Source organism: Diceros bicornis, chromosome 16 (genome assembly GCF_020826845.1).
Source record: "Diceros bicornis minor isolate mBicDic1 chromosome 16, mDicBic1.mat.cur, whole genome shotgun sequence".
NCBI lineage: Eukaryota > Metazoa > Chordata > Mammalia > Perissodactyla > Rhinocerotidae > Diceros > Diceros bicornis.
In genome coordinates, this window is record NC_080755.1 from 29,225,814 (window position 1) to 29,241,231 (window position 15,418).

The 15,418-nt window shown below is 40.1% G+C and overlaps 1 protein-coding gene across 2 annotated transcripts in view; it reads left to right on the plus strand.

The window, feature by feature from the left end:
* Positions 1–15,418, plus strand: part of MAPRE2 (microtubule associated protein RP/EB family member 2) — a 144,176-nt gene that overhangs the window by 36,020 nt on the left and 92,738 nt on the right. The gene's annotated exons all lie outside the window — the stretch shown is intronic.

The window sequence follows — 15,418 nt, forward strand, 5'->3', positions numbered from 1 at the left end:
GATAACCTAAATATTATTTAATCATAAATGTCAAATATATTGCACTGAACCACCATAGGCCGCAGTAAAAATCAGTTAAATAACATCATTTTTTGGTCAAAACCTTCATATAAATGACAAAGAATTGATGCTTCAGGCTAATAGTGTAACCCAGCTCTATCAGATACCTTTCAGTGATTTGATTTGTGTCGGGGGAAAGTACCCAGGTCTTATTGCAATAGGAGCACGCAAAGTTCCAGCGCTCTACTCTGAATATTTGAGTGTTCAGTGAGCTTCTACTTCTGCTCTGATACCATGAGCTGGGATTTTATCAACTTCCCAGTCTTCATCCTATTTACTAAAGGTTTTTCAACTCCTAACTGGAAGCTGGGAAGAATAGAGATCTTTTCAAACCCTTTCATAAATTCTGAACTCTCTGGGTCCCTCCTTTCATTGACACCTTGACATCATCCCTTACTCATGGAATATTGATTGCAATTATTTGCTGAAAGCCTTTGACTATAAATGGCACTTTTTTCAGACTGCAGTAGAATGAAGCATTTTATACAAACAAACATATTTCAGTTCTGCTGATAGCTATATAACTTGCTTTTCTTTAGCAAATGGAAACAAGAATCTTGAGATTAATAAAATTTACGAAGATTTGTGGAACGGGATCCAAAAGTTCACTTAATATCCATTTCTCATTTTGGTGAGAATTATAATCATACATAAAATCATGCAGAAAACTTGGCTCTCACATTTGCCTGATGTTCAAGGGGCCTCAGAAAAAGATCTTTTCTGTAAATTTAGTATCTTCCTTTATACTGCAGACAATATTATAGACAGCAACATCTCTCATTGCTATAGGACGTTGTCTTTTCCCAGGTAAAATCAGTGTGAAAAAGCTCGGAGAGGACTGACAGATTCTCTTTGGTTTGGCTTGTTATTGGGTTTTTTTTCTCCCTGCTGCGAATAGCTAGAGTGATAAATTTAAAGGATGGAAGTAAATGATTCTTTTGCTTGGAAGAGGGGGAGTGGAGAAAATAAAATATGAAAAGTAATACAGATTAACTATACATTTTAGAATTGCATAATTAGGAAACATTAGGGAATTATTCTTAAGTCTTGTTAGTGAAATCAAGCTTCTCATCTTGATTAGCACTAGCAAAGCCATGTTTCCTCTCTTGATCTGAATGTAGTTGTCTCCTTTATATAGTATTTGTATGATGCATGATATAAGCATGGATTTGCAGCTGTTTCAGAACCACTGTGGAGTTTATTGGCTCCATTCCACAGCACTGTGTCCAAACTTTGGGAACTCCTCTCAAGTATTGTGAACGTGGGAGGAGGCCACTAGTGGAATGATTTATTTTACCCAGAGTCGAGTGTTTTGCGTGCAGAATGTGAGGCTGCTGCTCAACAAGTCGTGTCCAAATGTAAGTGACCAGCCAGAGAAACTTTTTTTTAGACTTGTCATCCAGCCTCAGGACTTACCCTCTGCTGAACTTTGAACATTCTAACCAGCAGTAGGAAATAGCAACACTCTGATTCTTTATTTCTTCCAAGCAATAATTTCCTATGAATTTTTAAGCTGATAATTTGGTGAAAATATAGTGACTCTGACTTGAATGATGTAATCTGATCAGTCAGAGCAGTTGTGAAGATGCGATGGTGGTGGCTGAATGTGCTGGCTCTCTCTCCTCGTCCTGGATGTCCTGGATGCACGGGGACTCTATGGAGAGGTACAACTCAGATACTGTTACATTTACATCATAATTCATTTGACTAATAGCCTCTTCCTAGCTTTATAATGAAGCAAGCTGAAGTTATTTTCAAATAGTAGCTTAAAGGTCTAGCAGTCCCACTTAACATAGTCCAATACAATAATCAAACGGAAGAATCTATTTCTAGAAGAACATTTGTGAAAGATTCCAAATAGGAAAGTTTACAGGCTCTTCTCTCTGCTTATTACATGTAGAGGAAGTCTTTTCTTATGCTAATACCAGGAGACAGAGCTAGCATTCCAGGTTAAGAGGTAACCAAGTTAAACCCCACCTTTACTATGTGTGGTGGGGGATGTGTTTCTAAGGGTAGTTAGATTGTATAGGGCCTTAAATGCCAAAAGTAAAACTTTCAATTTTTATCCTGAAAGTGATAGGGAACCACTGAAGTCTTTTGAAAAAGGGAGGAAAGATAGATCTCAGCATGACATGTTGAAAGCGTTGAGAGTAAGAGTACAAGGAAACCTCTCAAGAGTCTCATAATGTAGGCACGAGGTACTATGCCTCCAGCAGGGTGTTAGGAGCGGGAGAGGAAAGGGAGGGACCTACATGTCACATTGTGAGATGAACAGGTATGGTGACCGAATCAGAGAGACAGGGGAGGGAGGGCAAAGATTCTGAGGAGTCAAAACTGAGTGCTGGATATGGGTTCAGTTCAAGCAGGAGACATGGAAAGGGAGGGAACCAAGCAGGGGAGAAGGTTCCTCGTGAAATACACTGTGTATTGTCCAAACTGACAGTGCCAACCTAATTTCTGCTTCTACCTCTGATCTGCTTATTCAGTAAGTGAGAGATTGCAGTGATGACTACAGACACATTTTTACAAGGTGCTTCTGGAAATCTGAATGGAGATTTGATTTTTCTGAGTTGCTCTCATGGCAACTTTCCCTCAGGAAAACCGGCTTGGTCAGCAGAGGAGTCCTATTTTCTGCTGACATTTCTGTCACTACCACATGGGGTCAGGTGTGTTGTCCCCCACCTCCCAAAATATTTGGCAGTTCTGCAGAAAAATCGTTGTCACCCTAAACACTTCACTTGCATCTGTCCCCGTGCCATGGTGATTCAGGAACCTCTGCGTGACTTTGCCATCCCTCAGGGTTCCAGATATAAAAAAAAGGACAGGTTCCCTCTACTCACAAACTACCAGGGGGGCCTGGGGTGTGGCTTGGGATATGAGAGAGGGCAGGATCCCTTCTTGGGGACACTCATCAGCCCTTAACCTCAACAGTCTCCAACTAGTCACTAGTCTTGTGGTTTATAGCATGAACTTTGGGTTCTGAGTCATTCAAGGATCTTACGCTTTTGATACTTGAAAATCACACTTTTGAAGTTCACAAACTTTTCTTCTTCAGTTTATTCTATCATAGGCTTCAAAGTCTATTTGAAGCTCACTACTTGAGCACTGATTCTTTTCTTCTTTTGAATTCCTGCTTTAACAACCCCATGCTGAGGAAATGGGGAGTAAGAAGGTGAAGCAGAGTGGGTGTGGCAGAATGTATTTTCCAAAGATGGCTACCACAATAGCTCCATCCCATGTGTTTCCCTTAACAGTGTGATATTGAAATGCCTCCCATTAAGGAGATCAGTGGAGTCACTATCCCTTCCTCTTGAATCTGAGTGGATTTTTGTGGTTGCCTTGACCAGCAAAGTATGACAGAAGTTGTGCTTTGTGACTGAGACCAGATTTTAAAACTGCCATGCCCTTCTGCCTGCTCTTTAGGGATGATAGTGCATGGAATCCAGCTGCCATGCTGTGAGGGAACCCAGGCCACATGGAGAGGTCCATGTAGGTGTTCTACCAGAGGCCAGCTGAGATCCCAACCAAAAGGCAACATCAACCACCAGTTGCCTTGTGAGTTGCCTCACCAGTTGTGAGACTGAGGAAGCCATTAAGATAACTTCAGTAGTCAGCCACCTTCTAATTACACCTGCATGAGATTATAAGTGACAACTACCTAACTGAGCCCAGTCAGCCTCCAGAATAATGAGAGATAATAAAATGATGGCTGTTGTTTTAACCCACTAAGTTTTGGGGCAATTCATTATGCAGCAAGAGAGAACCAGCAGGGCGTTGCTGTTATCTATTACTGCATAACAGACTACCCCAAAACTTATTAACTTAAAATAACCATTTTGCTATATAGCTCATGGTTTTGTGGATCAGGAACTCAGGAAGGTCTTGGCTAGGCAATTTATCTCTGGTCCGCAAAGCAGATCACCATCAGCTGTGGTGGGTGGGCTGGAGGATGCTTCATCAGTCACACGTTTTGAGCCTTGAGACTCTGTACGTTCACCCCCTTCCTCTCTCTATCACCTCCTCTCCTCCCCATGGTCTCATCCTCTGGGCAGCCTCTCCGCATGGCTTGTACTTCCCACAGCATGGTGGTCCCAGGGTAGTTGAGCTTCTCAAGGGCAGCTGGCTTCCAAGATACCCAGGCAGAAGCTGCCAATCATTGTAAGGTCTAGGCTAGGCACTGGTTGGCGTAATTTTTACCAAACTCTATTGCTCAGAACTACCACAGAGCCTGCCCAGATTCAAGAAGAGGAGAAATAGATCCAACCTCCGGAAGGGAAGAGTGTCGAAAATTATGGCCCCAGAGGACAAAGCAGGAACCTAGCTTTATATCTCAATGTTACCTTGTAAATCTTATTACCCCCATTTAATGGATGAAGAAGCTAAGGCTAGGAGAAGTAATTGGCCAGGGTTACTCAAGTTGTAAACACCAGCATCTGGCTTCAAATCCAAGTCTGTATTAATCCAAACCATGACCTCTTTCTATTTCTACTCTTCTGTGCAAAACATAGTAAACATACAATTTATACTATGTTTTCTTTTTAAATTGATATAACACTATTAGTTTCATTAGTACAACATAATGATTCAATATTTGTGTATATTGCAAAATGATCACCACAATAAGTCTGGTTAACATCCATCACCACACAGTTACAATTTTCTTTTTCTTGTGATGACAACTTTTAAGATCTACTCTCTTGGCAACTTGCATATATACAATACAGTATTAACTATAGTCACATTACATCCCCATGACTTATTTTATAACTGGAAATTTGTACCTTTTGACCACCTTCACCTATTTTTCCCACCCCTCACCCCCCAGCTCTAGAAACCACTAATCTGTTCTCTGTATCTATGAGTTCAGGGTTTTTTGTTTTTTTAGATTCCACATGTAAGTGAGATCATATGGTATTTGTCTTTATTTGGCTTCTTTCACTTAGCATAATGCCTTAAAGGTCCATCCATGTTGTAGCAAATGAAAGAATTTCCTTCTTTTTTATGGCTGAATAGTAGTCCATTGTATATATGTGCCACATTTTCTTTATCAATTCATCTTTTGATGGACACTTAGATTGCTTCCATGTCTTGGCTATTGTAAATAATGCTGCAGTGAACATGGAGGTGCATATACCTTTTTGAGTTAGTGTTTTCATTTCCTTCAGATAAATGCTCAGAAGTGGAATTGCTGAATTATAGGGTAGTTCTATTCTTAATTTTTTGAGGACACTCCATACTGTTCTTCAGAGAGGCTGCATCAATTCCCATTCCCACCAACAGTGCACAAGGGTTCCCTTTTCTCCATATCCTCAACAGTTGTCGTCTCTTGTCTTTTTGAGAACAGCCATTCTAACAGGTGTGAGGTGATAGCTCACTGTGGTTTTGAGTTGCGTTTCCCTGATGATTAGTGATGTTAAGCACCTTTTCATGTAATTGTTGGCCATCTGTATGTCTTCTTTGGGAAAATGTCTGTTCAGATCCTCTGCCCATTTTTTTAATCGGATTGTTTGTTTTTTTGCTATTGAGTTGTATGAGTTCTTTATATATTTTGAATATTAACCCCTTATCAGATATATGATGTACAAATATTTTCTCCCATTTGGTAGGTTGCCTTTTCATTTTGTTGACTGTTTCCTTTGCTGTGCAGAAGCTTTTTAGTTTGCAGTCCCACTTGTTTATTTTTGTTTTTGTTTCCTTTGCTTTTGGTGTCAAATCCAAAAAATCATCACCAAGACTGATGTCAAGGAGCTTAGCACCTATTTTTCTTCCAAGAGTTTTCTGGTTTCAGGTCTTACATTCAAGTCTTTAATCCATTTTGAGTTAATTTTCATGTATGGTGTAAGATAGTGGTCCAGTTTCATTCTTTTGCATGTGGCTGTCCTGTTTTCCAACACTATTTATTGAAGAGACTGCCCTTTCTCCATTGTATATTCTTGGCTTTTTTGTCAAAAACTAATTGCCCATATATATGTGGGTTTATTTCTGGGCTCTCTCCTCTGTTCCATTGATCTTTGTGTCTGTTTTTATGCCAATACCATACTGTTTTGATTGCTATAGCTTTATGATGTAGTTTGAAATCAGGAAGCATTGTGTCTCCAGCTTTGTTCTTCTTTCTCAAGATTGCTTGGGCTGTTCAGGGTTTTTTGTGGTTCCATACAAATTTTAGGATTGTTTTCTATGAAAAATGCCATTGGAATTTTGATAGGGATTGCATTGAATCTGTAGCTTGCTTTGGGTAGTGTGGACATTTCAACAATATTAATTCTTCCAATCCATGAACGTGGAATATCTTTGCATTTATTTGTGTCATCTTCAACTTCCTTCATCAATGTCTTATAATTTTCAGTGTACAGGTCTTTTACTTCCCTGGTTGAAATTATTCCTAGGTATTTTATTCTTTTTGATTCAATTGTAAATAGGGTTATTTTCTTAATTTCTCTTGTAGTTTGTTATTACTGTATAGAAACACCACAAAGTTTTATGTATTGCTTTTGTATCCTGTAACTTTAGTGAATTCATTTATTCTATCAGTTTTTTGGTGGAGTTTTTGGGGGTTTTTATGTATAATATGTCATCTGCTAATAGTGACAGTTTTACTTCTTCCTTTCCAATTTGGATGCCTTTTACTTCTTTTTATTCCCTGACAATTCATACTATATTTTCTTAATTCTAAAGTGCTATCATCAATAGGGAGGATACCACCTCCCCCTCACCCCAAACACACACATACGTTGCAGCTCTAATTTTTAAAAATCCTAGAAAAATATTCTAAATGGCCTGGCTTAATTCTAAAACCAATCCTTAGGGCCAGGAGGATGGAATATTATAATTGGCAAGCTCTATTAGAATCACAAAGTTTGAAGGAATAGTTCCCAGAAGAAGGAGGGGAAGGCAAAAATAATAATTCACTAGACATGCTCTTTGCACTACATGCTATTACTTCTCATTTATAATGATCCTATTGCATCCTTGAAGGCTGATATATCCTCCCTGAAGAGAATGGAAATGCGGGCTTGGGAGAGAGTATGAAAGGCAGGCTGTAGGGAGTTAATCCCAAGAATTGATTCTAACTCTATTAGCTGATTATTAACTCATTGTGGCTCCCTATGTTGTTAAGAGTAAGATCCCTTTGAATTTTCTAGGGGTCTAATTCTTTCATACAGAAATTAAATGGAAGCTACTTGAAGGTGACCCTTTGTTTTTGTGTGCTGTACTCTGTAGTTGGACCCCTCGTGTTCATCTTCTATAGGTGTTCAGTGAATGTGAACTGAGCCCTTAAAGATAGTTGGCGTTATAAGCTCGTGAGTAAATAAAATATAAGTTCTAATTAAAACACTTCTGATGGAAACTTAGTCTTCATGATTTCCAGTTGCATTCTTTTTTTTTTTTTAATGGAGTAAGCTGCTTTAATTTTCTCTTTAAACATTTTATTTGGATGAGGTCAGAAATTGGGGGATGGCTCATCCATTACTCACACTGCTTCCCAGCTGCCGGCCGCATGTTCCCTTGACACGCTGAAAAGGAACCATGTGTGAGCCTTAGCTCTGCAGCCATGCTCACTAGCCTTGACAGAGAACCCCAGAATCAGGAAGATCCTCCTTCCCCATATCCCTGGTTGCCATTGGTGGCCCAGGTTTTGAGTGGATCTGAAAGTCTGGAGGCCACTGGTACCTGTTAGAATTACTGTTCCCCCACCCATGCCCTTGACTTTGTATTTATATTAAGGAGTCTCTTCACTCAGGACTTTTTAATCTCAAAATCAGAAATAAAGCCCAATGGGTTAGTTGACTTTGGGAGCCCTGAGGAAACTGTTTCTTGAAAGCTTCTGAGTCTTCTGGGAGATTGTTTATCTGTTAATGGTACCTAGAGTTTCTTCATCTCTTTTGTCATCCAATTGAGCCCAAGATGCCTTTTGTCCATTTTTAGTTGTCTTAGTTCAACAAGATGTGTTTTATTTAAACATGTAAATAAAATAGGGGAAGGAAATGAATTTCATAAACTGGGGCATGGACACGTTTCAGTGAGAGCATTCAAATAGGCATGTCTATAGCTGGATGGTTGAATTGTAACAGTCTTGGCATAGTAAAAATGAAAGCAGATTTTAGTTTTGAAGACAAATACCAGAAAAGTGCAGTCTCCTCTCCCCTCCAGGAGATATTGAAAAGAAATGGACATTGCTAGTTAAAGTTTACTTAGGAAAAAGAAGTTAATCACTATAAATGTAAGAATTATTTTTCTCTATCAGTCACATATACTGCTAACCCCAAATCCTGGTATCTCTTCCTCCCTCTCCCTTTCTTTTCCCCAACCATAATTTACAACTCCTATCCTTCCCCTTCTTCCAATCCCTCGCTACCAGGAATCCTGCTGTCCCCTATAGTCTCTGGCCCCTCCTCATTCTCTTTGCCTGCAGCCTTTACCTGCTTTTACCTCCTTGCTCCCTAGGCTGAATTGCCTTCTAGAATCTATGTTCTCTTGCCTCTGTGTCCTTCTGCTGTCTCATCCCTGCTACTCCCCAACCCTAAATTCTGCATTCTTCTACCCAGGATTTATCAGACCCTAGTGGAAGACAGGCTGAGTTAGTGAATAAGAATGACAGCTTTGACACCTGGCAGGTATATGCATGCCCAGTTTTGTCACTTCCTGGCTGGTGATCAGGCTAAGTTATTTAACTAGTTAATCCCTCTGACAAACGTGACTTAAAATCACCCCTTCCTCATAAATTCCTGTGAGGATTAAAATACCTACTCAATTAAAGCATAGCACTTGGCCCATAAAAAGAACTCAGATATTAGATGTTGCTATAGCTATTAATGTCATTGTTAAAGAAAATTTCACATCTGTGTCAACAGACACTACTACAAATTAATGGTTTCTAACTTTGGTTCTAAGCCCAAGTCTTTACAATGGCCATTCAAAGCCCTGTACATGCTGGTCCCTCTGTGATCTGTCTGATCTCATCTCCTACAACTGCCCCCCTACCCCACAACACGCACTCTCATACACTCAAGTGTAAATTCCATGAGAGCAGGGAATTTTGTATGTTTTGTTAATTTCTGTATCTCCAATGCCTAGAATTGTTGCTGGCACATAGTAGGTGCTCAAATATTTGTCGAATGCATGCTTGAGCCCTAATACAAGCCTTGGTGAAGCTTTTTCTGTTTTCCCCAGGCATGGTTACTTTATTTCCTGTATTCCTGTGATACTTAATACATTCTTCAATTATAACATTTATCACATTGTATTTTTATGGAAAACATATTTAAAGCTCTTAAATTTAACCAGATGGTGTAATTCAAAAGCACATTTTTATTGAATAGACTGAAACCTCACATTGCACAGATTTGATTGAATGATTACAGAAATCACAATGCTCTGAAAATGTTTTTAAATTGCATTCCCGTCATGTTTTATGAGTTATTCCACAAAATTAAGTCCAACCTTGAGAAAATCCAAGAAAAAGAAAATTAGAACATTCCAATACACAGAGAAATCTTATCTTAGGCAATGGTGTGTTCTGTGTTTTGACATTACAGAAACCTTGCTATTTTACTAGCAAATAGGGAGGAGGCTTACAAAATTCTGCCTTGTGATCATATCAGCAAATGTGGCTGATAAATAATCTGCAAAGACAACTAATCTCAAAAGTGAATCCTGGAGGAGCACACCTGTTTAGGTTGGCTTTGAAGAGGCTTTCTTCACCTGGGGGAAAACATTCACCAATTTTTCTTAAATAAAATGGTATCACTAAAAGCCAGGAGGCGTACACATATCATAAAATTCTCATCAGATCTAAAGGAGAACTAATAAAAATCTTCTATGCCTTGGGGTTAAAGTAGTGAGCAAGGACCACTCTCAAATACATTTCTATGCCACCAATGTGATTTCAGGGCCAGCGCAACTGACTGGCTGGCCAATCAGATATTTAGTCACTGCTGTCATTTTGGGTGTGGAGCATATTTTAATCCATTGATTGATAATCTGTCCCCGCCGTTCTCTACTTGAAAATATCCTAAGACATATACATGGGAGAAATTACTTGTCCCAGGGCAGCAATGGTGGCTGCTAAGTGGAATCTTCTGTCTGCATTCAGAGGTGATAACAATCTAAGGAAGCCCCCATCCAAGGTGGTGTGACAGCTGTGAATGCCTTTGACAGCAGCGATTATCAGCTTCAGTGAACACACTTGAACATGGAAAAGGCATTTGTGATGAGTAGGTGCTTCTGGGATGGAATCAAGGTTAACATCCACTCCTGGCTAATGATTTCATATCTTCTCTGCTATTGTATTTTGGATTTCTCAAATCCAAGGCAACGCAAAATCCCTGTTCTAGATGAACCTCATGTATTGGAGACGTAGAGAGACAATGACTTCTGCCAATAAGCAATTATCGGTGCTTGCTGGCCTGAGTCTCAAGAGAAACAGGATTGTGCTATAACCTAGGAACTCTGAAAATTAAAATCTGGGTTGGTGCCCAGCTCCATCTTCCTTGATTGGGCCTGTGTGCTGGGACTGCTGCTTGTTTCCTTTTTTGTTTCGTTGCTCTCATGGCTCTGTGTCCTGTGGGTCTGCCTTAGGAATCCTGCTCTCCAGACAAGCATTTTAAATATTTGTTTGACCTTTTATTTTTTGGCGGGGTGGATCTTGACCCAACTAAAATGGGGGCTCAGAGGTAGGATCAGTTCCTCTGGTGCCTAATAGGTGATCATTAACATATTGCCCCCCCCAATATTGCTGAGAGCTTTTTACTGCAAATACTTATTGATTCTGGTTAATTGCTGATACCTATATATATGACCTTCCATTTAATATGGAAGGAAGGTCTCCTTCCTTTAATCTTTGTTAAGTCAGAATATGAGTGATTTGGAAAGAATTGCAGCTTTTTCTACTTGTGGAAGATTTCTTTATTTTCTTCAGTAATCATCGCTAAGCTGAAATGCAACCTCTTAAAAATATCTTTGAGAGCATCTTATCAAATCTAGTAAACAGTCCTCTGCCCTTATCTGATTCAAAGTTTCCATGACATTTGGCCCTAGAGACTTCTCCCTCCTCTCTGATACCTGTTTCTCCCCCGGGCCCAGTGAAACCACTTCCTCTTGTGATTTGCCCCAGCAGGCAAAATCCTTTGTAGTCTCTTTTTTCCAGTTTCTCTTTTATCACTCAGCTTTTAAAGAGTTCCATTGCAGGCCTTCTCTTTATCCCTGAATGAGGGCATTAACACCCACAGCTTCAATTATCACCTACGAGATAATTTCTTCCAAATCATATATATCTCCAGGTCAAACACACCTCATAAGTTCGAAGACCCACATATTCCCTCATTCAACAAATACTTAATGAACACCCACTACGTGTGAAGCCCAGGGACCACTCGTTGTCACCACTAGGATGTGCTATAGGTACTTCTCTATATCCAAAACACGTTGAGAACCTTTCTTCCAGAAGAGCGATTCAATCTGTATTTCCTAGCTTGATAAACGATACCATTATCCCCTTGGTCACCCAAGCCATAAACTTGGGATTCATTTGAAATGTCTCTTTCTCCTTTACTACCCACCCTTAACCTCCATCAATATCAGTGCCCACATCCAGTTAGTCAGCAAATTCTAACAGTTATATCCTCTGAATATCTCCAATCTGTAGTTTCTTCTACAACTCCGTGGCCTCTGTCTTAGTTTAGGCCTTCATCACTGTTTGACTCATTTTCATCTTCTCCAATATACTCTTCTGTACTACTGCCAGCATCAGACCTTTTCAATATGCAAATTTCACCATTAATCTCCCTCACTAAGGCACTTCAGGGTTCAAAACACCTTCAGAATTATAGGTCAAGCCCTGTAGCTTGGCCATAGCACCTTTCCACACCAGGTCCTTGCCCTATCTCCTGCCGTTGTGTACTCTGTTCTCGGTCCTGCTAAACAACTTGCCATCTCCCAGAGACATCACGGTCTTTCCCACCTCTGAACCTAAGTCTATCTGCTTGGAAAGCCCTTTATCTTTCCTCTACACTATCATTCCTCTTTTAAAGATTTTATTTATTTATTTATTTTTCCCCCCAAAGCCCCAGTAGATAGCTGTATGTCATAGCTGCACATCCCTCTAGTTGCTGTATGTGGGACGGAGCCTCAGCACGGCCGGAGAAGCGGCGCCTTGATGCGCGCCCGTGATCCGAACCCGGGCCACCAGCAGCAGAGCGCGTGCACTTAACCGCTAAGCCACGGGGCCGGCCCTATCATTCCTCTTTTAAATGACAATACAGCCTAGTGGATGAGCGTGTGAACTCCTGGGCCAAGAAAACCTGATATCCAATCCTGGACAAGTTGCTTTTCCTCTTTGAGCCTCGATTTTGTCATTAGGGTTGTTGTGAGAATCAAATCAGATATTTGTTGAATAAATGCATGAATTATATATTCATTTAGTGCCTACTACCTGCCAGACCCTAATCTAGGAACTACAGATATAGCAGTGTACAAACACGTAAAGCCTCTACCCTAAGAGGGTATTCTGTCTTATATTCTGTCTAGCACATGGGAAATGAACAAAAAAGGTTATAATTATTACTTATCCAAGGCTTACATAATAGCTCCTTGGGGAAACTTTTCAGACCTCCCTAATTTCCATCTGAATTAGGTGCTCATCTTCTATGGTCCCATATGACCCTATGTGATACCATTATTACAGCATTATGTTGTATCAGAATTGCCAATATTTTTGCCTTGCTCACCCACAACCCTGTGAGTTCCTCGAGGACAGAGCCTGGGACATTTCTTCTTGTTTTATCAGCTTCCAGTATACAAGAAATCCAGTCATAAGTGTCAAGAGAATGAATAAACATTTTAGTGTATGCCTAACATATTGTTTAAAAATAACATCCACCACTAAAGAGCATTTGCTATCTGCCAGACACTGCTTAACTGTTAACTGCTTTAAATGTGTAATTTAATCCTCACAGCAACACTATGAAACCTGTATTATTACACCTATTTCATAGATGAGGAAACTAAATCTTAGAATTGCAAAGTAACTTGCTAGGGTCACACAGCCAGCAGGTGGTGAAACCAAGCCGGAGACCCAGGTCTGCCTGACTCCAGACTTGAATCATGATGCTTCTCCACAGGGCAGTTGGAGATGCAGGACAATGGTCTGCATATACTTTATTTTAGATATACCTGTGTACATAAGACAAAGCCTTAATCCATAGTCAGCTGTACACAGACATTTTAGCTTAGTTATTTTTTTCTAAATGATCTATGTGACTCTCCTCACTCTGCTGAGGGGGTGGGGAAAACAAAGGGTTTTAAACTTGCCAGTTCACAGTATCACAGCCTCTTCTGGTTTAGACCTTGAATAGCTCCATCTCTTGGGTGAATATTCAGTCTTTTAGATGTCACTCCTTCTCCCTGGCCCCTCTGCCTAGCCATACCAAGCCACTGATTTTAGTCTTTACTCCCATGGGGCTGCACCTTGTTTGGGGAGGCAAGTATTGGGGAGACAGTCTATAAGGCAGTCTTTTCCCAGAGTCTCAAATGGGAAATGGGACAAAAACAAGCTCCTTCTTCCAAGAACAAAGCCAAAGACTCTCTAATGTCTCCCTTTGGGGACCTGGAGATGGGAGATCCTGCCTTTTCCTACTTTCATCCCCTTCTTTCTACACTCGGTTGGGGTTGGAAGGGGTCACTCTCCCTTCCCTCTTCCTGCCTTTTTTGCACTTTCTCTATATCCTAGCATCCGCCTTCCCCAAGTGAAATTTGCCTTCCCCTTCTCCCTAGGGCTAAACTGGAGAATGGCTGCCAGGTAACCTGATTTATAGGGAGAGGAATGAAAACACATCTGTTTAATATTTTCAAATTATTACCCCCGTTACCCCTGCATCTCGGAGGGTAATCACAGGTCTCTGGAGCTCTCTGGGTCCCTTTATAGTAACATGGCTCAGAGCAGTCGTAGAGGAAGATTTACAAGGTCTCTTAGATACCTCCTTCACCTGACTCACTACCCCTCCCCTTTTAGCCCATCAACCCAAATTCTTGGCCATCATCCTCTCTTTCATGAGCAGCCTCGAAACAGTGGGAATATTCTCTCCACAAAATTAGTTGGTATAATCGATGAGCTACACATTCAAATTCTGACAAATTTAGTCCCCATGATAACACCAATTATGTCTAACATATTACTTAAATATGGGATCATGGAAAAGTAAGCTGAAGAATCCAAAATGAGAGGCTGTACTCTGAAAACATTAAATATTTGATTTGTAGACCATGCCTTTCAACTTCAGAGTGTCTCCCCCAAAAAGGGAAGCTTTTGTGCAAGGGAACAAATTAGTAAGGAAATTGACAACTGTGGGTCCAGTAACAGAAATAGAAAGAGGAAACATGGATCTTTGTAGCAATGACTATCCACTCTCAAGCCCTTTTAGCTCATTGTACAACGTGAGGCTTGGTGTGTATCTCTTGTACTTGGATACGTTTATCTGCATACCTTCTCACTCTTAGGTCAGAATTGGATCCTTATTGTATGAGAAAAATTCTCATGTAAGCTGAGATATGGATGAAGGAATCAATTTGTGCACTGTGAATTCACTGGAGAAGCAGAAAATAAAATTAAAGCCTAAAAGTAGAGTATAAAATAGGAAAAAAAAAATGCCCCCTTGTTTGAGATTATCATTACCATCTGGATTATAAACCATTTGATTCTAATTCTAGAAGCTTGATGCCAGAAATAACTTATTACCAGGGAGATATGCTGGCGAATTGTCAGGAATGACAAAGTTTTTACTTGTTTTTAATATCTGTATCAGAAAACGATAAAGCTGATAAACACCCCACACAATGATGTGAGGGGGTGAGCCATAGCCTTGTGCTTTCTGCTGCATATATTTATGTTGTGTCTTTTACACCCCCATTCTCCTTTCCTTCCCACCCCACAGTCAGAGACTACTTTTGATTAGCAGAGAATCCTTCAAACTCTCTTCTCTCCGGAGAAAAGCACTGGACACATCTGGGGTCTGTTCAGAGTTGATAATCTAATCCATAGATCTTGCACAGTACTAGCAATTCTATTAACAGCTGTCTTTTCACAGTGGTCATGTTGAGAGCACACATAAAGTACTTGATTCCTATCTTGATCTATAATAATTATTAGGCTTACATTAAATATAGATCACTGTGCAATCACATTGTCATTTTGAAGTTCCAGTTCACCACTTCCTAGCGGTGTGACCTTGAGCAAGTTACTTAATCTCGCTAGTTTACTCATCTTTAAAACAGGGATAATAATAATAGTACCTGTCTCATAGCCAATGTATTTGAAAACGGCACTGTAATGATATAAAACGAACAGAATGTTGAGGGCTTCCAA